At 33.3% G+C, this 26,146-nt stretch overlaps 1 long non-coding RNA gene across 1 annotated transcript in view; it reads left to right on the plus strand.

Moving 5' to 3' along the window:
* LOC116659853 overlaps positions 1–26,146 on the plus strand; it is a 103,595-nt gene that overhangs the window by 13,645 nt on the left and 63,804 nt on the right. The window lies entirely within an intron of this gene.

Genomic DNA, 26,146 nt, shown 5'->3' on the forward strand with positions numbered 1-26,146 from the left:
ATAGTGTTTTTTGTCTCATCAGAGTTCTTTGAAAATAAGAGTCTACTACATTTAACTATAGTTTGAAATATATAACATGTTAAATGAAACTTGTGAAAACAAATCTATTTTAATGTATTATTTGCCCAATTATGATACCACCTAATATAATTATTTAAGGAATATTAATTTAGTAGCCAGAAATGGTATTTATGATTATTATCATTAATCTAATCTAATTCAATATGAGTATAGGACATAAGAGGTCAGATTTGCACTATATATTTAAAAAATGGAAATTAGTCTTACAGATTTTCATTTAGTTCATAGATAGCTAATAATACCTTTAACCATTAATTAACAATTAATTTTGAATGAAAGTTTTCTCTGAAACTTCTCTAAAAGTGCTAGGAAATGAAAAACAAAATAAAATGATGTTGATACTTTTTGAGAAGTGTTAATGATAACAGTTAAATATTTTTGAACTATCAAGAACTAAATTTGGTCTATCCCTTATGAAAATAGTTATAACTGACAGGATAATATCAACGAGTAGATACTGTAGTGTCAACACAGACAAGATTATCAACCTGAGCTGCAAGCTAAGCACAATGAACTGAAAAACAAAAGTTCAACCAGAGTACACTGGTCTGATTTTGAGAGTTCTTTTCCAGAGTTTCAAATTACAGTCACGTAAGAGCAGTTTCATGAAGTTAACTTAGATAAGCAACTTTTTTAAATTAGAAAAAATAAGAATGTTTTAACTTAAGGAAGAAAAAGTATATATTACTGAATAAAATATAAAAACTCTTTTTGTTTAAAGACTCAGGCAGCTGAGCTTCTGAAATATATCTGAATTACCAGTGGCCAAACCTATGAGGAAACAGGTTTTTGAAGAAATTGCCCCTAAGGAATAGTCATCCAAGTGAAATTGTAACCGTGCAAATAATGATCTGAATAAATATATGACACAAATATAAAGACATGCCATTTCACACAGTTACTGCCTCCCAAAAAAGAACTCTTTCGAACAGTTGTTTTTTTTAGTTGCAGTCAATATACCAAAATACTGATATTCCTTGGAACCATAAAACTTTGACTTGATTTCTGGCTTTACTGATTATTAATAACATGACTTTATGTAAGTCCCTGATATCTCATTTCATAGAAGATAATATCTACCTCAGAGGGTTATTAAGAAAATTAAATGTGAAAATTGCTGTGAAAGCATAGCACATACCTGACACATGAATAAAATAAATTTTAAATAGTTAAAAATAATCGCTGTAATGAAGTCATCATTTCATGGACTAGTTTTGTTTTCTTTTCCATTCATCATTCAGCTCTAGTACAAGATGATCTAGCAAACTGTGTAATATTTCCTTAGTGACAGTTAAATAGAACCCTGATGTAGATTTGAAAATTATGTGTTGGAAGAAGCAAAGGTATTTTCTACTTGTTACATTTTTATCCACACTTTACTTATCCATCTACTTTAAATTTGTAAAATCTGCAGGCAGTTGTCTTGACTTCTTAGCGAGATATCCAGGAAGCCCAAATGGTTTCGTAAGTTTATAAAATAAGCAACTACCTACTCAAAACTAACTTATCTATGAAGATGTGGAATGCAGTGAGATTATAATCACACCTGTCTCAGGTGTCTTCCCACACATAACCTAAAACTGAAACTCTTTAAACCATAAAAGTACTGCTGATAAACCCTACTAATATATAGTGTTTTTCCTTTCTCTCTTCTCTTTGGAATTTCTTCTTGATGTACTTAGGGAAAAAAGCCAAGATATGAGTGTCATTTAACATAATTTTAATTTTGTTTTAATTTTTTCAGCTCTAAAAGGAAATGAAAGCAATTATCAAGAAATAAACATATGGGATATTATTATGGGGGCTAAAATAATGCTAGTTCAACTAACTTGTGTTTTAGAATCTAATGTATTTCTTGTAGCCCATCACTTATCATCCTAACTCTATTCCTTATTACTTACCCACATAGACTATAAAATAGATGAGAGTGTAAGAATTGGTTTCACATAGTTGGAAACATAAATGAAAATTTTAATCCTTCAATAATAAGCAAAGCAATAATAGGTTGAACAATAACTTCTGGCAAAGTTTTCCTGCGACACAAGGTCTTACACCATTAACAGCCATAATGAAAATCTTCAAGTAACAACTCACATCACCATGGAATCCTATTGACCTAAAATACTGGTCAATTGTGAGAATATCTCTAAGAAGGAAAATAGAACTAAGAAAGTTTCCTATAACTCCCCTGATTTAGAATTCTAATGCATACATGTGAAAAAATTATTCAAAAATGAGAAGAGAGACATACATTTCTCTTTACACTTTTCACATTTCACCACTTCATTTGGGATAACTGTTAATCACTCCAGTTTACTAAGTGTCTATTTCATTTGGAAGAACTGGGCTAGGGATGGAAAGAAACCTTTTGAGTTCTTATCAAGAAAGCTGAAAAGATAAAGCAAATGTGTTAGTTTGCCCAGTTGCCAATCTCTTCTGTCTTCCCACAGTCCCTACTGAGTGAAAGTCAGGTCACATAATAGCTCCCTGCCCCCCACCGTCCACCCCACCCCATACACACAGCCCACAGCTGTGTGATCAATTGTAGACACTGTGACTCAGGCTGAGTTAATCAGACTCATCTTCCATACATTTGGAATTGGGATTTAGAAATTCTTCTCACAACTTTGGGATATTTAGAGAGATCTCCTAAAGCTGACCTTGGAGTAGCCATGTTTGGGCTTGTTAGAGTGAAACACAGAAACTCCATAGAGAAAGAAAGTATTGATTCAGGTGCCTAGAAAGATGAAGAAATGAGAGTCCTGTGGCCCTGGAGAGAGAAAATAGAATGAAGTCAGCAGCCTTGGATCTTGATGGCATTGTTTCCTTGTTCCAGTCTCTTATCAAACCTGCCCTTGAGTTTTTTTAAATAATGCTTTATCCTGTAAATAAATTCCCCATCACTACAGCTGGTTTGAGTGAGTGTTCCTTACAACCAATGACTAAGGTAGGAAGTGAGCTATTCCCTAGCTTCACTTTGAAAGTTTTGCAGTGCTATATTGTTATAAACTTACTCTTACTAACTTGGTAGAGAATGCTATGTGTGACAGTTTAGATCTTTTGTTCTTGTCTTTAAAAAGTTAGTATTTTTTTTTTGTAAACTTAAAGATGCCAAACAAAAACATAAATTTCATATATCAAGGCATCAACATAATGTGAAAATAAGAGAAATATCATTTGACCATAATAAAAAAAAACTTGTAAGTAGGGTCCAGGTATACATTTAAATTTCTTTTATAATATTTAAAGTTTATATATATATGACATGTCTAAGTCTTGACTCTTCATTTTTCCAGTCTCTCTTACCCTTTGTTATAGTCTTGGTTTTTCCCTTTTGTATTAATCTGAATTTTATATATTTATTTTTATCAAATATATGTGTATAGCTTTTATTAAGGCATATTTTACTAAAAGAATTATAATAATGTCAATCCTCCTCTGCCAAACCAAACATTGAATTCGTCTAAGTCGATGTGTTCCCTGGTATTTCCATATTTCTAAATAATATTTTTTACTGCTGTCTCAGTGTAGCAGGGTTATTTTTCCCACTGCTTCCTCTTCCTTTCCGCCTATCCTTTCTATATAGGATTTACTTTATTCTGACCATCCAAATACATTTCGCCATTGTAGGGCAAGTAGGACGAATAGCGTATTTTGCACGAGTAGAACACTGCAACTGCTTCTTCCCTCCTGTATAGCCCTTCATTTTTCCTGGAATTAGTTAACTATGTAACTGATTTTCATTTGCCAGTTTTTATTAGCTTTTCATTTGCCTAAATTTACTGCAGTTTTTCAGTACAAGTGCTCATTTAGTTTCTTCTGCTGTTTTTACTTTTCTTACATGCCCCTGTTCCAATCCGGACTCTTCTCTACACATTTTAGTTCTGGGAAATTTTCTTGTGTAATTCTTTAGATGATTTCATTCTCTCCATTTTCTTGTTTTAAAATTGGATCTTTTGTTGGATCTTCTAAATTCTTTACTTTTCACCTCTTGTTTCTCATTTCCTTGATCTTTTTGTTCTACTATCTGGGAAATTTCTTCAACATTATTGTCCAAATCTCCTATTCAGTTGGGTTTTTTTAGTCATCTCATTTTTTGTTTCCAAAAGTTTTTCTTGTTCTCTGTCCTGTTTTTAGAGCATGCTTATTCTTGTTTTATGCTTGCAATAATTATCTGCTATCTCTCTGAAAATATTTCTTAAAGTATGTTCTCCTTTCAGTGTCTCTATTTCCTTTAGGTATTTTATTTTCTCTTTATTTAGTCTAATGTCTGAGTTTCATGTTGAAGACTTTCCTCAAATGTCTTAATATACTTAATTGTATGTTTCATATTTATGCCTAAGATGCTCAGATGCCATATGGAAACACTGTCTGCTTGTGAATAGGATGCCTCAACCATATAACGGTTGATGATGAACCTGCTTTTTCTATATGTTAGAATTTCTCAATCATCAGCCTCAGTAGGTGTTTTCTTTGAGGTAATTTGGTTCTCTGGGAAAGTATTCTCTTATTCTTCCACCTGGGAGGTTATATGCCTCAATGCCTGTGTTCTAGGAGCAGGTAGAAAAGGGTCTGGATTCCCACCAATCAGTGCACACAGTTAGACTTAATCTTTTTGGCTTCAGCTCCATTTCCCATACTGACTAGTGTCTGGAGCCTCTTAGATGTAGCGGTTCATCTGGAAGCTAAAACATTGGTATCCTGCAAGGTGGAAGGTGGGGAGAAAATAGAGAAAGGACAACTTGGCCTGGGGGTATGGGAGACCACATGAAATCCAAGCATCTAGCCACTTCCCACTACTCTGTTTACAGCATTGAGCTTCACCATCACCTCCCCCAGTGCCTTATGCCTTTATGTCCTAAACCTTTCCAGGTTTCTGTAGGGTAAATTAGACTAAAAAGAGAAGAAGAGAAGGAAGAAGAGGGAGAAGAAAAGAAGCATGTTTCTCATGGATAACCTTCTATCTGGGCACTCAGCTTACAGCTTCCTTTATTAAACACCACTCTCCATCTACTTTCCATCTCCCAAACAATACTTTTGAAATCTCTCATCATCTTTATCTTCCTTCATTTTTTCCTTATATTTTTTGTTCTATTTTTATTCCTTTACTTACTTGATTGAGGCTTCAGGAGAATGAAGAAATAGAGGCATGTTTAATCAGAATTTTTCTCCTTATTTCACGTAGTGTAAATTCAGATTCCCTTCTAAAAGATGCTTCTGCTCATTGCTCTTGCCACGTCCTGAGTTTATCCCCAGCATAATACTTAGGGATTTCAACCTGAAAAGAACAGGATGAAGAATTTCCTAGAATTTACACAGAGAGGCTACAGTCATAATGTTCTATAGTTTTCCTCACCAAAAAGCATGGTATTAACCAACAGGAAAAAGCACACCATTAATAGTGGTTGCCACAGCTGGCAGAGTTGTGAATTTTTAGGCAGTGAGCACACTGGCTTAATGAATGGAACAATGATTCAGTTAATTTGATCAAGCTGAGTGGTGGAGCATTAGAGTTATCCCCAGAGGAGGAGAATGCCTTGTGCTTGTCACTGATTCTATGAAATAGTGTCTCTGCTCTTTAAACTGCAATCTCAAAAATACAGTACAGAATTTTAGTTTACTACAGCCACTCTCCACCACTGGGAATCATCTGAACTTTTACACATTGGCCAAAGCTTTCAGGTTACTTTATCAGAGTCTGAGGAAAGTCTGGTTGTAAATGATTCGTTAATATTAAGTATTCAGATTAGTTAGGAAAATAGCTTACTCCAGTTTACCAGATAAATGTATCCTTTCCTCTTAATTTCACTCTGCTTCTGCCACCATATCATTGATTCAGGCAACCATTCTTATGGTCCTTGAAAAAACATTGTACGACTGTGGGCTTAGTCCTAAGTCATTCTTCTAGAAAACTCTTGCAACTTTTTGAGTCTCCCAGATCCTCATGCACAGAAATTTCCATCTGCTATTCTCTTTTCTAGATGTCACGTAGTGTAGTTGAATGGCCATTGAATGAAGAGTGAAAGTTTTAGATGTGGTCTTATTTTCTAAATTTCTGTGAGAGACAATTTCCTAGAGTTGTGTGGCTCAAACAAGAACATATATGTTAAAATGCCTTGTAAATTGTAAATAAATTTTTATAATCTATTCCACCATTTTTAGTTTTTCAGAGAACACTGTGTGATGATTCTGTTTACAATAATAAGGAATGAAGTTTTAATCATTTCAATAAAAAGAATTTCAGTGGATTAATTTAATGGACCTGCCTTTTAATTAAGGTATTATTACTACATAAAAGAAAAATACCTTAAGGCCTACTTCAAGTTCAGCATTTTCTCTGTAACTACTGTTTGTTATGGGCTGCATTGTGTCTCCCTCACCCTCAATTTACATTTTGAAGCTCAACCTCTAGTACCTCAGAATGTGACTGTTTTTGGAGATAGGACATTTAAAGAAGTAATTAAGTTAAAATGGGATTGTTAGGGTGGACCCTAATCCAGTATGACTGGTGTCCTTACAAAAAGTGGAGGTTAGTACTCAGACAGAGGGAAGACCATGTGAAGATAGGGAGAGAGGCCTCAGAAGAAACAATCCTGCAGAAAACTTGATCTTGGCCTCCAGAATTGTGAGATAATAAATTTATGTTGTTGAAGCCACCCAGTCTGTGACATTTTGTTCTCAGCACTAGGAAACAAATATACTATTTAAGGCTAAAGAAGAAAAATGTAAGTTCATGACATATATTGTCCCAGGATATAATACATTCTTTCTTAGAAATTTCACTGATACATAAAAGATTATTTTCTAGAAACAGGAAAAAGTTGGTAATTTTAATAATTTAATGTTATATTTTATGTTATTCCTGATTATGTTTATTTTAGTTTAAATTTTAGTAGCAAGTAAGGTGGTAGTGTTTTATACCTCATGAATAAAATTACTGTATAGTCATGCATTCAGTAGCACCATCAAAGCACATGTGGGATTTGCTTTGTTGGGCTTTTTTTCCTATTTTACCAGAAAAATTTATTGGACTAAAAACTCAAATACAACTAGTATGCAAGCCATTCTCTTGAGAGATAGAGATATATATATATATATTACTTATATCCTTGTATAAGCATATTTGTATAAATATATATTTATGTGTATTTACACAAGTATATGTGTTTATACAAATATATATATTTATTTATACAAATATATATACTTATTTATACAAATATATATTTTTATAATGTATATTATAAATTGTATATTTATATATATTCTATATATAATTATATATGTATTTATATGTGTATACAAATTACATATACAAATGTAATTCACTATATAATAAAAAGAATGGTATCTTGGCATATCCCTGTTAATAGAATGCCCTTGTGAGGTATGCTGGTTACTTTTTTCTTGATTAAGAGAAACAGTAAAGAGAACAGGAATGTCTACAAAGGTCTAGGCAGGAGATACAAACTTAGACATCATAGTTTTTGAAAAATAATGTAGTTTCTCATTATTTTGTCTTTGAAAAATAAAGTAGCTTCTCACTTATATTTAAGACAACTTGAGTTTTTGAATCTGTATAGTAGCTCTCATCTATTCAGTTACTAATACTATTTAAATTATTATTTATTGATAAATCAGTAAAAATATTTGTAAAGTCTGAATAATTTACTGATATTGCTTTACTTGCTCCAGTTTATGAATAATAGGAAAGAGGACAAATGTATTTTATTTAGCCTAAATACAACATATGCCCATAGATTATTTACCCCAGGGTAAACAATATGGAGTAGAAAGAATATTATCGTGGCATATCCCTGTTAATGGAATGTCCTTATGAACTTACTTTTCTCTTGATTCAGAAAAACAGTAAAGAGGCTTGGAATGCCCTGTATGAATCTGAGTCATTGCCACCATTTGGAATAGTAAGTACTACAGCACACTGGAATTGCTTGAGCTGCAAGCAAGTTCTTTAGACTGAAAGGAGACATTCTAGAATCTAGAAAGTCACTATTTATTATGTATAAACATAAAATATGTATAAAAATGAAACAAAAAGGAGTTAACTTACTTTTTTTGTTTTTGTTTTATTTTTGTTTTGATTGGGGGAGGTAATTAAGTTTATTTATTTATCTTTTTTTTTGATGGAGGTGCCAGGAACCTCGTGCATGCTAATTAAGCATGTGCTCTACCACTGAGCTATACCTGCTCCCCCAGGAGTTAATTTAATTTTAAAACAATGAACTCATAAGTCAAATATAAAATATGAACTTAAGAAAATAATAGTAATAAATGAGCATAAGCTGCCTTCTGTAAACAATATATATTCTGACTTCTCTCTTGTTCCTATTTGTGAGTTGTTGGTGCTCCTATCTGAGGGCAACCCCTGCACTTGATCACTAGACTCCATGCCCTTTCTTCAACTCAAGTTGTCATTCCAGTAATCCGTTCTGCTTCATCATTATTTCTCTTCCTCATGGATCATAAGTACAAAATGTGGTTTCTCCCATCAGACTTTTGTACACCTCTTTCCCCCAATATCTTGTATTAAGGACACAAATGACCTTCACCTTCTAAATGCAATGGTTCATTTTCAGTCCTCATTTTACTTGAGCAGAATTTTAAACAGTGGCTTCCAGGATACTCACTCTCTTGTTTTTTCTCTCCTACCTTACTGGCTACTTCTTCTCAGACTCCTTTATTTGATTCTTCTTATCTCTTTGATCTAGCATATACTCTGTAATTTCATCCACAAACATAGATAGATGCCATCTATCTACTGATGACTTCTAAGTTTGTATCTTCCCCCAACTCTCTCCTCTGACTTCAGTCTCATATATCTAACTGCCTACTTGACATCCTTAATTGGATGTCTAAAAAACACTTCATACTTAACATGATTAAAAATGAACTTCTAAAATTCCTTTCTTCAATCCCCATTCAAGCCAGCATCTCCCATAGTCTCCCCTTCCTCAGTAATTGCAACTCCATCCTTTCAGGTGTTCAGACCAAAAAGCTTTATAGACTTTCTCTCATACCCCACATCTAATCTGTCAGCAAATCTCTTTGTCTTTGAACTGTATCCAGACTTTAACCACTTCTCACCACATCTATCTCTCACCTGGATTATTATTGCAGTTGCCTTCCTAGAGGTTCCTACTTAACCCCTTGTTCTCTTATACTCAATATAAAAGCCAGAGTGGGCCTTTTAAAAGATAAGTTAGATCAGGTCATTCCTTTTCTCAAAAATCTTCAACAGCTTCTATCTCATTCAAAATATAAGGCCTTACATCAACCTGCTCCTCTAATAATTTTCTGTTCTTATTGCTTATTAATCTTCCTTCCTTCTGCTCCAGTCCCATTGTCCTCCTTGTTCTGGACTCTTGTTCATGAAACATGCTAGAAATGGTACCACCTCAAAGTTTTTGCACTTGGTTTTCGTTCTGCCTAAAAGTTTACTTCCCGGCATCTTCCCACCCTCTCAATAAAGTCCCTCTGTTCCCCTCCCTAGTCATTACATGGCTTGTTCCTTCTGTTTCAGGTCTTTGCGCCAGTGTAACCTTCCTAGTGAGACCGTCTCTGATGACCCTATTTAGAATACTGTAACTCTCCCTCCACCCAAGTCTTGGCAATTAGCATACCCCTTCTGCTCTTTTATTCCCTAGTATTTCTCATCATCTGATATGATGCATAATTTTACTTAGTTTTGTATTCTCTGTCACCCTTCACTAGAATGTGAGCCCCCAAAAGAGGGATTATTGTCTGTCTTGTATCCCCCACAACCTAGAATTGTTCCATGTAAACCCCTAACAATTTTTAAGATAAATTAATATACACTGATACACTCTTTTTTTAACCTGTTCATAGCCAGATTTAAAAAACCATAGTCTACTTTTATTTTGATAAATTATAGCAAGTTTATTTTGTAATTTTCTCTCTTACCCATAACCTTTTCATAGATTTTTCTTTTTAATCATAAGATAATAGATTTTTAGAACTAGGATGGACCTTTTAAGGTAAAGAAAATCACTTGGCCACCATGGACCTCTCTGGACCTTAGGTTCTTTATCTGTAATTGAATGAGTCAAAGTCAAGTTGTAAATTCAGCTCATTTTTTAAATCAATATTCAATTTGTATATCACGATATTAGGAAGGTTTATATTTAGTTTTTTGTTCAATATACCTGGAAATCAGTCACTTTCACTAGAAATTGTTTTCCATGAAGGAAAAAATTCTTTCCAGTAGTTTAGAAGGTATAGAGGAGACTGAGAGAGTTAAGGCTAAATGTCTTTATTTTGTTGTTAAACTGGGAGATAAGGTCTTCAGCTGAAAGTAAGAGGAATAAAAACAGGAATAGGCATTTGGAAAGAATGGAAAAGATTTAATGAGTATGAACAGTAAGGTAGGGAATTTACTGAGTTATTTTTCCTAAATGTATATAAATCATGCAAATATTTTTTCAAGGGCAAAATTTATTAAAATAGCAACAGGAAATTATAATAGTTCTTTATAAGAAAAATATGGATAAAATTATTTTTTAAAGATTTAAAGAAATGGTACATCTAAGTAACTTTGGTAGTACTAAAAGAGCTTCACATTTTTTATTATTAACTATCTTCAAATTTTTAGCATACATTAGGTATCAAAAATAAAGATACTGAGCCTTAATCTTACAGTCTTTCATATGTTTTGACTATTATAGCTTTGGAAGGAATTGTACTTTCTGCACCTTAGAAACTATTGTAGTTTCTTGAAATTTTATCAGGAAATTCTCTCATCTGCCTATTCCCAAAATCTGACATTACGAACATTTATTTCTCTACTATTCTAATTTTTTCATTTGATTATTCATCCAACAAGCAGTTTTTGAGAATCTCCTGCTTATTGCGTACTGCAGGGAATTGTAGGAAATAAAAATGTATAAATTTTTTTTATGTGTTATGTTAGTAATTCGAGAATTCTTACCTGGAACTACACTTAAATGTTTTCTTAACGAAACTCAGAAAGCATCCCTCCTTCAACCTCATTCTCAATGTCCACTCAGTCTTCAAATAATACCAAACCTACCTTCTAAATATTTCTAACATGTCTTCTCTTTTCCATGCCCAGTACCACTACAAAGTTTACACTCTGGTAATTTCCCATCTCAAAGAGTACAAGGGCCTCCTAACAGGTTTCTCTATTTCAGTCTTACCTCTCCAATCATTTTCACATTGCGATTAGAATTGCCTTCTAAGGCCCAAATATGGTTTTATCCCCCTGATTTAAATCTCCACAAACTCTTTGGATTCCAGCAATACTGAACCACTTGAATATTCTCTCAAAGATAATATTATCTCATACTTTGTACCTATTTTTCCTTCTGCTTCAATGCTCCTCCTTCCCCGTGCCCCACATTCTGTACCAAGCCATTCAACCTGCTCAGGCATCTCTAAGGATCCCTTCCTTGAGCTGTTCCATGCCTGCCCTTCTCTGAATTAGAACTGTGTGAGCTTCTTGAGTGCTTCCATATTGCTATGTAAACACCCCTAACATTCTGTTTATCATGCTGAATTTTCAATAACAGTTGACTTGCCTATTCCCACATTTATTTCTGAGCAACCTATAGGTGAAAATGTGTCTTTGAACTCTGTATTCTTAATAGCTCTTGCAGTATCTAATAGTAGGCATTATTTAAATGTAAAACACTTTTCTCCTGGGAACTATTCTGTACTGCTTCTCTGAGGGTAGTACTCAAACACGTGGAATGTTTTGTCTCTATTGTATCTATAGTCCACAAAAATAACTTTAAGAGAGTTTTCTTCATTTTTATAATTATAAATATAAAAGTATATAAATATTTATAAAATATAAATACATTTAAATTATTATAACATATAAATATGTATTTCATATATAATGTAGGCCATTATAAAGACTCCTATAGGATGATAAAAGAAGTTGCAGAATATTTTCAGTAAAAAAATAATCTTAGATAACTTAAAAAAAAATTTAAACCAGCTTCTTACTGAAGTATTTCTGAGAGGCTTTTTTTTTTGGCTTAAGGTAGATTCATTGAGGTTTAATTACCTGCAGTAAGATTTTCCTTTTTAAATGTATAGTTCTGCCAGTTTTGACAAATGTGTATAGTTGTATAACCACTCCGCAGTCAAGATACAGGTAATTTTCCAGAATGACTGTCGTCAAAGAGACCACAGATAGCAAATGTTGGCAAGGATGCAGAGAAAAGGGAACCCTAGTTCACTGTTGGTGAGAATGTAAATTGGCTCAGTCACTGTGGAAAACAGTATGGAGGTTTCTCAAAACACTGAAAATGAAACTACCATATGATCCAGCAATTCCACTGCTGGATATATATTTTAAGAAAATGAAGACACTAACTAAAAAAGATACATGCACCCCAATGTTCATAGTAGCATTATTTACAATACCCAAGGTATGGAAGCAATCTAAGTGTCCATGAACAAATGGATAAAGAAGATGTGGCATATCTATAAAATGGAATTTGAAATTTTGCCATTTGCAACAACAATGATGGACATGGAGGGTTTGTTATGCTTAGTGAAATGTCAGACAGAGAAAAACAAATCCTGTGTGATATCACTTATATGTGGAATCTAAAAAATAAAAGAAACAAATATAACAAAACAAATAGACTCACAGATATAGAGAAGAAACTAGTGGTTACCAGTGGGGAGAGGGAGGGGCAAAATGGGGGCAGAAGGTTAAGAGGTACAAACCACTATGTATAAAATAAATAAGCTATGAGAATACATTGTACAGTACAGGGAATATAGCCAATATTTTATAATAGTTTTAAATGGAGCATAATCTATAAAAATGTTGATCACTATGTTGTGCACCTGAAACTAATGTAGAATTGTAAATCCACTATACTTCAATCAAAAAAAAATTTTTTTTAAAGACACAGGACATTTTTATAACTCCAGAAAGTTTTTCCATCTGCTTTTCAGTCATTCCCTTTCCTCTCAGCCCCAGGCTATGGCAAATACTGCTCTGATTTCTGTCCCTATAATTTTGCCCTTTCCAGAATGTCATATAATCATGTAATTTGTAGCTTTTTGTATCTGATTTCTTTCACCTAACATAATGTTTTGAGATTCGTATTGATGCTGCATGTATCAGTAATTAATTTCTTTTTATTGTTGAGTGGTATTAAACTGCAGGAATGTACCATAACTTGTTTATCCTTTCAGTGATTGCTGGGTTATTTCACTTTTTAAAGCATGATGAATAGCACTGCTCTGAATTTTTGCGAACAGGTCTTTGTGTGGACATATATTTTCATTTATCTTTGGAAGATGTCCAGGAGTGACATTGCTTGGTCATATGGTAATTGTTTGAAAAACTATATAGTCTTTTCAAGCAATTGGAAACAATTGAAAATTCAATTTCCCCAATGGATTTCCTTGACCCTTTTGTCAAAAACTGACTTGACTGTTCTGTTCTATTCATTTATATGTTTATCCTTAAGCCAATGCCACACTGGTTACTAAAGCTTTATAGTTTTATGATCTTGATATCAGCTAATTTGAGTCCCCCAATTTTGTTCTTTTCCAAAATTATTTTGGCTATTCTGGATCCTTTGCATTTCCATGAAAATTTTTAAATCAGCTTGTTAATTTCTAGAGAAAAGTCTTTTGGGATTTGATTTGGATTTAGAGATAAATTTTGGGAGAATTGACATGTTAACAACATTGAGCTTCCAATCCATGAATTTGGCATTATTTAGGTGTTCTTTAATTTCTTCAATTAATGTTTTGTAGTTTTCAGCATATAAATGTTTTGCATTTTTAAAAGACATGTCCCTAAGTGTTTTATGTTTTTATACTATTATAAATGGTTTTATTTTAATTTCAAAGTACAGTTGTTTGTTACTAGCGTTTAGAAATATAATTGATTTTTATATAATTTTCATCCTATCTGCAGGTTTACTATACTCTCTTATTAATTCTAGTGACTTTTTGTAGACTCTGTAGGACTTTCTGTATTGGCAGTCATGCAATCTATGACTAAAGAAAGTTTTACTTCTTGCTTTCGGATCTGGATTAATTGTATCTGTTTCTCTTGTTTTATTTCACTGGCTGGAATCACCAGAACAGTGTTGGACAGAAGTAGTGAAGGGAACATCCTTGACTTGTTCATATTAGGGAGAGAGCATTCAGTTTTCACTATTAAATATGACAGATAACTTCAGGTATTTTTGTAAATGCCCTTTATCAAGTTGAAGGAGTCTGCTTCTATTCTTAGTTTACTGCGAGATTATGTCTTGAATGGGTGTTGAGTTTTGTCAAGTTATTTTTCTATAGCTATTATAAAGATCATATTGGTCTTTTTTAAAGCCAGTTGATATTGTTAATTCTCAAGTCCTTTATAAAGTATATTTTAAATCTCCAAGAGGAACAATGATACAGATTTTGATCACAGAGCTCTCTTTTTCATTGGATGCTTTTTAGAACTAATGATCTGTGGGACATGCTGGTAAATGCTAATATAGAAAATAAATGTATAACATGGATGTAATCCTTTTTAAACTCATAGGATTATTAATGAGGGGTAACCAAGATAATGTAGATAAAGCACTTAGCTTAATATCAAGCACAAATTAAATGCTCAAGAGATACTCAAACAGTTAAAAACTGATTCATATATTAATTTAAACATGGATTCTACATTTTTTGTATGTTTATTTTTTCAAAGTCACTGTTAGTGATATTACAAATATTATTAACATGACAATTAAGATGAGTTGTTTAAAACATGATTAAGTTACTTTGGGGTTTTTTTACTCAATAAGAGAAATGGATGTATGTTCTGTCATAATTATAAAGAACAGTTGTTTTCACAGCTCAGATTCACCAGATGTTAACCTTAACCTGCAAAGAGAGGACTGACTAAATTAAAAAGTGTTCCTCAGCACCAACATGATTATTATTTTAAATTATTTCATAGGTTAGAAATAGCTTTTATGAAATTCCTTCCATGTAAATATGAAAAGGGTTAGACATGCCTACTTTATGAATTTCTTGTGGATGAGAAATAGGGAGACAGTTTACTCTTTCATATTCTCATGGGCCCATCATGCATGTAGGAAGTCTTCAAGTGTGTCAGAAATCTTGGACATCAGTATCTGGGCTTTAACCATCATTTGTTCCAAAGGAAATGAAAACATTTCTATGGACTCATGGAAAGCAAGGTTATGATTATTGAAAACACACACCCCCACCCCCACCCCCCCGCCACACACACATATACACAAAAGTAAATGCAGCTTTCCCTTATATTTTATTTTGGACTTGGAGAGTTGTAAACTTATTGTCTGTACTAGTGTTATACAACCACAGATAATTTAGTGATCGATCATAGACTGAGTTTTAATTTGCCTAGAGTGGAGGGCTTGTTCTTTTTAGTGTAAGAATTATCAAGCAAGCAGAAGAACCAGACAATTGCAAGTGACACACCAAATACTTCTTTCCTTTTAACAAGTTTTGCTTTAAAACTAAGAAATAACAGGGATCTAATGATTTGTTGTCCCTGGGACAATAGTTTCCTGACATTTCAGAACAGCAGTTTATAATAATGCTTGCATATGGGTTTGATATTGTATGTTGTTAAAAGAATCAGCAGGTCTACACTAGAGTTTATTTTTTAGGTATATGGTAATGATGTGCTGTTTCCCAAACAGAAGGACATGTGTACCTACCTCCAAGCATAAGGAATTGGGTACCAGGAAGGAACCATACTGCCTATGCTGTTTGGAAGGAAGGAAGGTAGTGATGTGGAGAAGAGATTCATCAGGTCTTTATTCCATAGTTCTGGGAATGTATAAAGGAAAGGTTATCTGGATCAGTAAACAACTCTGTACTTGGTATGATTCTGCCTGGGAGAGATCAAAAAGGCCAAGAGACCAGCCTTAAAATCAGAAAACCTAGGTTCAAGTCCTGTTAATGCCACTTACTGTAGAAAACTTACTGATTTCACTGAGCTTTCTCATCTGTAAAATTCCTATCTCATTTTTTAAAAAATGCTTTTAATGAGTTTTTTCTCTTTTTTCTTTATGGGGGGAAGGTAATTGGGCTTATTTATTTATATTTGGAGGAAGTACTGGCGATGGAACCCAGGACCTCGTGCATGCTAAGCATGCACTCTACTGCTTGAGCTATACCCTCCTCCCATCTCCTTTTAATCAATCTTATAGTTCTATGGTAAAACTATAGAGGTGACCTTCAAAGTATTTTATGAACTACAATTACTATAATATTATCTCTTGCTCAAATGCAAGAACTTAGAAATAACTGCTATGTTAATTTTTAATAACATTTAAAGAAAGAAAACAAAAAGAAACCAAATTGTCTTTTTGGCTTTTGGGGTTTTTTTAATCCATGGTCTTAATGACTGTAAATCTATTTCTTTGAAATATGTATCAATATTTTCTGAATTATACAGTCGCTATTATGAATCTATAGTCTCTAATATTGTCATTTTCCCTCCTTATGATTATAAGCACTTACAACCTAGACCATTGTCATCTGCCCAATCTCCCCAGCTCTTGAAAACAATTATTATTTAGTTGCTCGTGATGACTTAAGCTAATTCCTTAAGAAACATAAGAAGAAAGAATTGGAATTTATAAATTGGAAACCTCTTAGTTTAGAAAAATATCTATTTTCTTATGTATTTTAATGACATCTTTGGTCTTTCATTCATTTGTAGCCACCAAGATGAGAAGATCCCAAATGATTTTTTCTAAGAGAGGAATTAAAAGTAAATATTAACTCTTCAGTTTATTCATTGGGATAGTTGAGATATTCTTTTTGTTTTATTTCTTATGCTTAATATATTCAACAAACATCTTTATCTTTTATTTTTCTGTCTACTTATAGTATATTTATTTTAACATCTTATTTGAATCCTACAAGAATATCCTAATATACATTCAGTTGCCTTTAAAAACACTATTACCTATGGACATCTTACAGACAGAGATTTTTGAGCTGCTTTTAAATTTTAGCTTCCAAGTGCCATTATACTCCATGCCTGATTTTATTTATGAATATAAAATTCATAATTCTGTGTTCATCTAACTTCTAAGTAAATGTTTTTAAATTGTTTTGCTCTGTTTTTTAAAGTAGTACCATCAGAGCATTTCTGTTGACCTCATGAAGCAATGACCCTTTTCACTGAATTAAGGACTCTTTAAATAGGGATCTCCTGAATTTATAATATTATTAAGAAGATGCTTTACCAATCTCTTAAAACAGAGAACTACGTTTTGACAACCATGTTATTATATACTGGGCATACAAAATTTCATACTTTTATTGCATAGTCATGTGGATTTTAAAATTTAATTAGTGAAAATTAATTAAATGAGAATGCATGGGTTCTATTAATGTTTTGGGTAACTCATCTAATCAGTTAGATATTCTTAGACAAATGTCTTTTATTATGCCTTATTGAAATTGTTAATCCTTAACTATAAGGCATATGCCAAAGGTTTCATCACATTAATAAATGTCTAAAGTAATTTCATTTCCTTTTGGTAAATGTGACCTCTCTTCTTTCACTCCATATAAGCTTTTAGTTTTTATTTCCTTCATCAACAATATGATCACAGTCAATTTCAGTATTCTCTCATCTTTTTTCTCCATTCTTTTATTCTCCACACAGAAATTCCAAGATAAAGAAAAGATGCTATACTCCTAACTTTCTCTAAATGAAGACATTGGTTACAAACATTAAATGATTTAATCAAAAGCACTATGAAATGATAAGAACATAAGTGGTGTTGCAGGTATTACACAGGCTTAGAAATTTTAAGTAATAATTAACATAGCCAATAAAGAGCAGAACTGGTACTCAATTGAACTGAATTGAATTGAGTTGAGTTCTCTCCTAGACCTCTCGAAAAAGAAACCTTATTCTTTCTCATCACACATGTAATATATGTTTATTTGTAAACCTTAGAAATTAAAAAGGCAAAAGTAAGAAAATAAGCAACAGTAAATCATAACCACTGTTAACATCACTGTATATACCCTTCTTAATCTATGCTGCCCAGTATGGTAGCCACTAGCCACACGTGGTATTTAAAATTAAATAAAATTAAAAATTCAACTTCTCAGTTGCACTTGAAGTGCTCAACAGTCACAAGTTGCCAGAGACTACTGTTTTGAACAAGAGAGATTCAGAATATTTCCTTCATCATGGAAAATTCATCAGATAGTGCTACAAGTGTAGACTTTTTTTCATGCATGAGAAAGTGCATACACACACATGCACACAGAGGTATATGTGCACATACACCTATAAATTCACATTTAAACAATATAAATGGTGACCCATCACTATATATAATATTAGCAGTCTGACTTTTTTCACTGAACACAAATATTTCCTATGTTAATATATAATCTTCATAATCATTTTAAAGTATGAATTGTTCATTGGAACTATGTACCATAATATATTTAATCAAACTCTTCTTTTTTTAGCATTATTTTAATATGATGCACAGTACTACAATGAGCATCCGTGTATATGCAACTTCATACTTTTATCTAATTATTTCCTTAGGATGAATACTCTAGTAGGGGGAATTTTTAAATAGAAAAGATGTGCACAATTTTAAGGCATTTGCTATAAAGACCAAATTGACCTCCAGGGGAAAAAATGTAGCAATATACATTTTCCTAGTAGTGGGAAAACTCATCTGTTACTCTCTACGCCTGCTAACTTAGGTGTTAGTTTATTTGCTTTTTAAGTTCATAAAGACTTCATTTACCTTGTTGTTAGTCCATCAGTTTCCTCATAAGTTTTACATTGAAGAAGCAGGATACCAACTAAATAAACTGCATGGAAGAAAAAAGTATGAACTAAATCTGGAAAAAGTTAAAATGAGTTTTAATTTATATATGCATATAATTATATATAAAATCATATGAATTAATAAAGTGTATTAAATTATATGTATATAAAAACTCTCACACATGTCAACATTTGTAATAAGGAATAATTTTCACTTAATACTTTAATAGGCATGTTATTATTTTCTGCAAAACATCTTAATTATGACAAATTTGTCACTACACAGACCATTTTGAAACCACAATAATACATTCCAGGGTGTGTTATGCTGGGAAATTGCTATTCCAAGAAAAATGAAGTCACTTGGCCTTTAGGTTGGTGTGTCAGAATATGCTCAAAGATAATATCTAATGAGAAGGCATGTATTACAATAGCCACTTAATTATAATTAATTAAATTTTAGTTCCAGTAACACCTATTTATTCCTTGAGTTTTTTAAAACATTGTGTTTTCTAAGTGAAGGATTTTACATTAAATTTATTTTCTTTAAAGTACCAAAACTTTATATATATATATGTGTGTTACATATATATATATGTATATATATATATACTATAAGCTATAAAACAAACCAGAAAAGAAGTTTTTTCCTAATTGTGGTAGAATCCAGCCAGCTGGTTCCAGTTCCCATGCCTGGCAACTGATGATCGCTGCCCTCTGAGCTCATACATTCTCAGATTCTGTGTTTTATATCCATCCTATCATATGACCATAAGCAATACTCCTTCAGTACATTACATTAACTCTAATTAGTTTCTCAGATGATCTAATCATCACAGAAACGCTCTGGGGGAATGGAATGCAAGGCAGGTAAAGGTTGATGAAAAAATAGACGCTAAGGGCCACTGAAGGAGAGACCTCTATAGTAGGAGTAGGGGTTATTGGAGTGGGAAAGGAGAGAGGTGGATAAAAAAAGATAAATTAATATTTTTACATTAAACTGGCCCACTTTGTGAGGTTGAGGTTGAAAAGCACAATAGTTTTATTGACATTTAGTCTGAGAAGTTTTGAGGAGAAGGTGAGATTTGAGGGAGACTTAATGCAGAAAGGAAACACCAGGGTGGGTAAGAGAAAGAAATTTTTCCTAAAGGCAAAAAATCCTAATTATATAAATGAAATTATTTAGATCACTGATACATTTTCTAGGACAAAATATGAAATGCAACATTTTACCAAAATAGAATTGTGTGAAGACTTAAATTACAGCTGAATCACTTTCATTGACGATTAGAAACTTAAATTCCAGAGTTGTTTTCTGATATATATCAATAGAAATTTGTTAGACAAACTATAAAGGATTGCAGAAATTACAGTTATTATTTCAACATGTATTTTTAAAAGCCTCTATACAATAAATGATTAGTAGCAATCTCGTAAGGTAGAAGGTATACATTACCCTTTAGGGCACAGGTTTAAAATTTGTCATTACTTTGACTTATGGTTTATTTTATTGTTCTTGCTCCATTTGTGCTAATCTATTATCTAAGTATAGGCTATGAAGTAAGCCGGGAATGCTAAGTAAATTTTCCATGTGCACTTAATTAATGTGATTTCTAGAAGTTCCCACAGTGAATGTGATGTACTTTTAAGTCATGCGGTCTCTCAGAGGGAAAAAGTCATGGCAACATGCAATTGAGAATAATTGGAATATGATTGCATGTTCTTATAATAATGCCATAAGTATAAGATGAGGACATTAACATTAAATTCAGAACACAAGAAGGGTATCCTGCCCCTCCCAGTAATAAATCACTTAGGGAAATTTTTAGTTTATTAATGTTTAATGCTTGAAAATAGCATTTTAAATTTTCCTCTTGAACTCTTTTAAAAAAATTAACAGTGTGCCTGATAAATTTCCTTCGGGAAAATAAATTTTACCTGTAATTTAAAATTCTACAATTCCACAATTTTATTTAAATACATTTCTAAGAAACTGCCACTACAGAAACATTTCTTCCTTTAGAAGGAATCAGAAGTAACTGAGAAACATTTAACCCATCTTTATTTAGTTTACCAGTTTTGGATTGGCAGTAAATTTCTTCTTGAGACTGTATAATTCAAACAGTTACAAAGTAAAGAGGTGCAAATGCTTTGTGTGTGTATTAGGGGAGTGGGGATTAGAAAAAGGATAGCCTTAAAGTCTTCAGAGAGGAGATGAGGCTTAAACAATTTTAAACAAAGAATGAGAGGCTCTTATGTAGATAGTAGTCAAATCTGGTGACTACTGAGCTCTTACTATGTGTTAGACTCTGTTCCAAGTGCTCTATATGCATTAAATACTTTAATCCTTAAGGGGCTGTGAGGTTGGAAATATTATTATCTTCATTTTACAGATAAGACAGCTAGGGCATCTGGCTCAAAGCCTCTCAGCTAGTAGAGAAGCTAGAAGTCCATCCCAGGAAGTCTCCAAGTCTCCATTAGAGGCAGAGGGAGTGGCCTTCAGTCTCTGCCTCCCTTAAACCTCCCTGAGGAGAATGGTCAAATTAATTAAAGTTCCTCACCTCTACCCTGCTTCAGCCTTCATTTACAGTTTCCACAATTCTTCATTTTCTACAGCAATTGGTACTTTTCAATCTATTTTCTTTTAAAACTGATATATGAATAAACTGAAACTCCTTCAAAACTTTAGGGGAAAAAAATTTCCTCCTCAAAAACCCTTTTCTTTTTAAAAAGCTCTTGCCAGTCAAAAGGCTTCATGTTTCATAACTGCTTTCACTGAAGTAGGCATTCTTTCACTCTCATTCTTTTTCTCGCATTCACCCTACTGCAACCCTAATCCTCCCTGAGTCTGTGGAGGCCTCTAGCCTAAGAGGGAGTAAGACACGGCTAGGAAGGATGGGAGAACAAAGTGTGTTTATAGGATTCAAAATATTTAAAAATCAAGATAGTTTCAGATTATCATTATTACTAAGATGGAAAAAAAAATATGGGTGAGGAAAAGGAGAGGAAATGAGAGGAGAGACTTTAAGCAGGTAATCAAGGAAAGCCTCTGAGAGCGTGGTCTTTGCTCACTGACCTAAGGCTGAGGATAAGCAAGCACAGGGGAACAGCTGCAGGAAAAACAGAGTAGCTAGAAACAAGCATAAGGGCCGGAAAAAAGCGAAGATTTAGTTCCTATAAGGAAGAGAAAGAAAACCAGAGTAGCTATGAGCAATGAAGACAGGACATGAATTACAAAAAAATCATCAGGGCAGGGCCTTTTAGACTCTAACTAAGGAATTTGAATTTTATTCTAAGAGAAATGGAAGCCACTGAAGAAATTTAACCAGAAAAGAAACAAGATCTCATTCATATTTTTAAAATATAACTTCCTGGAGAATAGATTCTAAAATGGACATAATAACATCTGAGTGGAAATATAAAAGGCAGTTGGAGATTAGGTAAGTGGTCTGTGCTGGAGATGATTTGTAGAGCCCTGTATGGAGGAGGTAAGATTACCTAGGGATAGAGCCTAAACAGAGAAAAGAATTAAGATCCAGGACCAATTCCTGACGCTATCTAAACTCAAGAGCTTGGGTAGAAAAAGAGAGACTGGGGAGGTCCAAGCAAAACTTAAACTCTCTCACCAGCCAAGGCTTTGTTGTCATAAAGCATGGAGTGTGGATGCCTATAACATTTGAACTTCTATGCTCATCTAGTCTATTATTATTAAATATGACTTTGCCAATATGAAATTTTAATTTGAGTTTATGTTTTTGTCTTGTGAAGAAACAGCAAATATTGATTAGATTCAATTAATGATATTGGCAATCAAATTTTAGCCAGCACAGGTCAGTATATATTAAGGAATGTAATTATTAAAGAGGTAGGGCTACAGTAAATACTCAGTGTCTTTTTAAATGTCCAAAGCTTGAACATGATGATTCTAACATTAAAGAGATCCATTATATCAGGCTGAAGTTAGTAAGAGTTCAATTATTCTTAGTATTATACAATAATACTTTATAAATTAAGAGAAGATATAAACTATCCACAATATAGCCACAGTCTTTCTAGGAAGATAATGTGTACTATGTCTGGTTGTCCAACTAGCCCAGTCCACCTAAACTTTAACTGACAAATTTTCCCTCATGTTAAATTTTATTACTTTCAAAAAGTTTATTGTTTTAAACTTAGTCTTAATGTGGGATAAGCTGTATCACAGAAAACACAAAGACACCAATAGCAAAAGTAGTTTCATTTGATGCATTAATATCATGTAGAAAAAGCAATATATTTATGCTGTCTCATTTTTTGAATTTCAATGTCAAATTAGGCTGCATAAAAAGTTCCAAACTTTCTTCAGGCAAATTTTTTTTTTGTTTTTTTAAGCAGCAGTTTTCACTTAATACAAAATAACTCTGTGGCAAATGCCCAGATTTTATATTAGCCCCTGTAATTTTCCAAAAGAAATGTCAAATGCTATTGCTGGCCCTTTAGTACGGATTGATTGGATGCAGTGTCAGAGTTCTATTAAGAACATCTGAAATGAAAAATGTCTAGAAAAGTGGGTGCATCAGTGGTAACATTAATATTTTGTTTCAAAGGAGGGAATGATTTTTGCTAAAACTGCACATTTCTCTGGGCTTGAATGAATTGGATAGAATTTCAGACCAAGTGATGAAGTACAAACACTTGCATTCAGATACTTTGTTATTTTACACATGTATACATGGCTGTCAAGGGAGTTTCTGGTTCCTTGTGATATTCATTAGCTTTGGGGTCTCTTAAATCATCTAGCTGTAACATACAGCAATAGATGTGTACATCCAATTCCAACACCTCCAGGTCATCCTACATCTCCCATGGGTCACATTTGTCAAAGTTAGTCTGTGAAGCTTTTGGATCTGGAGTCTTGTCTTCTTCAGGGCTGAATTAACAACCATATTGTTTTCGCTGTTCCTGATTACATTTTAATTTTATACCAGAAGATTCTTTCTCCTTTTCATGTAAAATTTTCCAAGACTGATCATATATGTAGAACAAGCAATGATATTTACCCTTTTAAGTAATAAACCAAATAAAACAACAGCTATTTTCACCATAAATTGACCTTGAATCTGATTTCTACCCACTATGGCCACAATTTAAAGTTTAATATATACTCACCTACACCTTAGAATTTCTATATCTCTTCTCTTTTTCCTCAAGGTCAGATGGAGAAATTGGTTTCACATTTTTTTAGACATGAAACATTAGAACATTTAAAAAAATATATCTGCCTCTACTGCACTGCCTCTTTTCTTTTTCTTTTTCTTTTTCTTTTCTTTCTTTTTTTTTTTTGTCTACAACATTCTTTATATTTACTTTATCTTCCATATGGATTGCTACAGTATTTTCTATGATGCTAACTTAATTACTTACTTAATATCAAGTATTTGTTGAGTATCATCTATGTGCCAAACACTACACTAGACCCTGGAGATTGTAACAAGAGTATAAACAAGTTAGTTCGACTTCCTCCTGGAGCCTGTGAATTCATGAGGGAAGCAGACAGATGGCCAATTACATTCTTGGATGGTAACTGCTATGATGGTGGAAGTACAGGTTCTAGGTGAACACATTGCTCTTAAGCAATCTCTTCTTCCTATGGGATCACATTCCCTCTGTGTAAGTCTACTTTATTTCTTAGGAACTTTCAGTAGCTCTGCTACATTATTTGCCAAATACCCACCTTTTTTCTGTAATAACTTCGCTTCTGTACATAATTTTACTTGCATTATACTGAAAAGTAGCATGTCAGTCTTTTGAAGTCCCTTCTGTAAGCATACTGGGCTTTTCTGTATGCAGATTCATTAATGTGGAACAGTTTTCCTCTGCACCAACTGCCAAGTGACCCAGTGCTCTGTCATTTTTTCAAATGCCTTCATGAGGGACTGATGCTTATAATACTTTTTTCTTGGACTATGAGCAACCTTTTCTAAGATGCCGTGAAATAGCAGCATTCCAGAGGCAAACAAAGATCAGGCTCATCAAGGAATCACTGGATGTACTAAAGCATTATGTCCGATGTTCCTCATTATTTACCAGCAGTATATCCCCATTTGTGGCCCAGTAGGCAGAGGCACAATATTCATATTTATCCTTATGACTTCTTTGTCTCAGAGCACTTGAGAAATGAATAGATATTTCAGGTTGTATAATAGTCCTTCAGGGTAACAACTGATACAGTTTCCAGCCTGTTTTTGCTAATAACATCATTATTCTTTTTTAAGCTGCCACTTGACAAGTCATTTTCTGTATCAACTACTTTTACAAATGTTGTTCTAGCAATCATGCTCTTTCGGTATATTTGTATCCACATAAAGCAAAAGAAACGAAGTTCAGAGAGATTATAACGTCTTCCAGCTAGCAACTGGCAGAGAGAAACCAGGCTGTGGGTCCAGGTTCCCAAGCTCTTTTGAATGATACCAAACCACCTCCCTGCATTAAGTAGCCTCAGATTTGTCTAGGTCCTGAGACCACTGGAACCAAGGCTTGCAATGTGTTAGATGCCTCCTTTACCCAATGCTTGGGATATTTAATTAGCATTTTACCTACTTGAAGTCAGAATACCAAAATGCAACCTTGGATACTTGTACTCTAACTGAATTGTGTTAAATTCCTTAACTTCCATCATAGATTTTAATGAATGATCCAGCCTGCCAGTCTTCCTTCTTCCTGGTGCCTACCCTTAATTCCCACCACTTAGCAATACTGACTGATGATTATATCAACACATACATGACACCAGCCACCATACCCCATTTTCCACATTGGACTCACTGAATACCACTGAATCATACCCAAGCTTAAGTTGCCATATTCAATGTGATTTTGAGTCTTGTCACCTTCCTTTAGGACGACTCCTATAGCTAACCTAGTTCTAGCCACATTTGTCCTAGTCTTGCTCTCTATTTCTCCCTGGCCTGCTAATCAGAGAATAACATAACCATTGCCAGTATTATCCAAGTTTTAACTGGAAAGAAAAAAGGAAATGTATATCCTACTTCAGACTATATTTTGTTGCTCTGATTTTTCTTATTTTTTTTTTTTTTACTTCTTTCTCTACTTTCAAATGGGTCGTGTCTTCATATTTATATTTCTGAAGATTTACGTCCATTACATCATGCATATGACATTTTTAGAGTATCCTATTACCTAAGTGTTCCTAGTCTGATGTGCAGACTCCACTACCACTTGATGGAAACTTAATAT

The sequence above is a fragment of the Camelus ferus genome, chromosome 25, assembly GCF_009834535.1.
Source record: "Camelus ferus isolate YT-003-E chromosome 25, BCGSAC_Cfer_1.0, whole genome shotgun sequence".
Lineage (NCBI taxonomy): Eukaryota > Metazoa > Chordata > Mammalia > Artiodactyla > Camelidae > Camelus > Camelus ferus.